The sequence below is a fragment of the Mustela putorius genome, unplaced genomic scaffold, assembly GCF_011764305.1.
Source record: "Mustela putorius furo isolate JIRA1106 unplaced genomic scaffold, ASM1176430v1.1 tig00003988_pilon_pilon_pilon, whole genome shotgun sequence".
Taxonomy (NCBI): domain Eukaryota; kingdom Metazoa; phylum Chordata; class Mammalia; order Carnivora; family Mustelidae; genus Mustela; species Mustela putorius.
The window spans coordinates 225,140-227,525 of record NW_025422127.1 but is presented as its reverse complement, the minus strand read 5'-3'; the positions used below and the strand labels follow the sequence as shown (position 1 = coordinate 227,525).

General features: G+C 32.5%; 1 pseudogene; it reads right to left on the bottom strand.

The window, feature by feature from the left end:
* Nucleotides 1-947: 947 nt before the first annotated feature.
* LOC101684924 lies at nt 948-1,831 on the bottom strand (annotated as a pseudogene).
* Nucleotides 1,832-2,386: the final 555 nt, after the last annotated feature.

Genomic DNA, 2,386 nt, shown 5'->3' with positions numbered 1-2,386 from the left:
CATATAACCAAATGTCCAACCATTCTTCTTCTTCTTCTTTTTTTTTTTTCTCTAACTATCTCTGGAACCATTTCCTGGAACTTCAGATTCATTGAAATTATTACATTTCAACTCTCAAATAACCTATTTAGTTTAAAATATTAGCCTTCTAACCTGCCTCCCAGATTCCAATATCCAAAACCCCATCTTCAACACATTTAACATAGTGTCTTTATAAGGTAAAAATCTGCTTGCATAGGTTTTTATATTAAAAAAGAAAACTCTCAAGGTGCCACCTGCATTAGAATCACCTACTATCCATGTTTCTATATTGTACTCCAGGTAAATTAAAAAGACATTTTAAGAATGAGAACGTTGACTTGTGTGGGTGATAAACAAATCATGTGTGTGACTCTTAGGCATTTCACATTTTCAGGTCTCTAAACCTACCAGATAATGTCCTGCTACATTTTAGAGCATACGAGCTTTTTATGACTTGAAGCCTCCCTTTTTTTCTTTCCGTGTTGAAACAGGTGATTCACATTTGAAAAACTTCCTAGAGTTCCAGTAGTGTATATTGTTATATTGATGTCTGTATTATTCTTTAAAATTCTAATGATGAATGTTTATTTAAAATCATTTTTTGAGGAAGTCAGTACCATGTTTTGTAAAATAAAAGAAATTTCACATTTGTATTGATAACTCAAGATAATAATCTACTATAGCACAGAAAGGAATGCATCTAATCATAAAGAGAAGTAGGAAGGAAAAGATGCACTGTGCTGAAATGTTTGGTTAAAATGTTCTGAGGTGAAAAAACATTATGTGGTGAACTAATTGAAGGACAGAATAGTAAACTTATAAGATGGGTCAAAATGTTTATTTATTTTCTTTTCCAAGGTTTTAAAATTAAATTTCCCCTTCATTTTTTGAAAAAAGAGAATCTTTTGGAGTGTGTCCTTGAAAGCTTATTTCACTTGCTGGTTTCTGAGAGTATAAATGTAAGGGTTTAATAAAGGGGCAACTGAGGTATAAGTAACACTTACATCTTTGGATAAAGTCACCCTTTGCTGTTGGCTTTATGTAATTAAAGATACAGCTACCATAAGTAAGGGAGACTATAATCATATGAGAAGAACAAGTAGAAAAAGCCTTTGTTCTTTTCTGAGCAGAGGGGATTTTTAGAATGGTCTTGATAATATATGTGTAAGAAAGAACCAGTAACAGCAATGTGACTAGGGTATTTATAAGAGGTAAGACAAACGAAAGTAATTCCAGTAAATGAGTGTCAGTGCAGGAAAGCTGCAAGACAGGGGAAATGTCACACATGAAATCATTAATTACTTTGGAAGCACAAAAATCCAGCGTCAGTCCTGAGGTCAATGGTGGAAACGAAAGCAGAAAGCCAACTGTCCATGAACCGAATAGAAGTTGGTAACACACTTTGTTGTTCGTTATGATGGGGTAATGGAGGGGTTTGCAGATTGCTACATATTGGTCAAAACACATGGCAGCCAGCAGGTAAAATTCTGTAATTTCTAACAAGAGGAAAAAGAATAACTGAGATGCACAACTATTGTAGGAATTATTTTATTTTAGTCATGATGCTTATCAGGAATCTGGGAACAAAGAATGTTGTCAATGAAGCTTCCAAGAAGGAGAAATTTTGGAGGAAAAAATACATGGGAGTCTTGAGGCGGGGATCTAGCAAAGTAAGAAGGATGATGGTTAAGTTCCCAATCACACTCAACACATAGTTTATGAAGAAAAATATAATAATTACAATTGGCAATTGTGGGTCATCAGTCAATCCTAGGAGAATGAATTCAATCTCTCTTGACTGATTCCTCATTTCAGACCCGAGTACTATTAAATAGAGATAGGAAGACAACTTCAGAATTGGAAAAAAGAGGATTTTTATAAAAGCTACTGGCAGGAAAAAAAAAATGTAGTCAGAAATGTAAAGAAGTTTAAAACATTGATCTGATTTAAAAGGATAGATGATACTTAAAACTGTTATCAGCCTAGGTCAATCTAACTGATTGCTGCATTTAAGTGACAGTTATGATAAGAACACTACTAAACTTTTCCTTTTTCCCTTTTTGAACTTGAAAGATCATTTAAGTTTTAGCTGATTATTTCCAAATGAGGTAAATTCTCTTTCAAGCTAAATAGAACAAAAGCTTGACCTTTAGTGTATTTTTTATGTATAGCTTAAAAATCATTGAAAAATTTCTCATAACATCCAGAAAATTAATACCAAAATCTATATGTAATTTGTTCTTCAAAAATTCCTAGCTCATTAAAACACTTAAAAATTTGTGAAATATGGAAATAATGACAGTTATATACTATCTCTATAATTGAAATATTCAGATATATACCATTATTTTGTCCTGATGCAGTA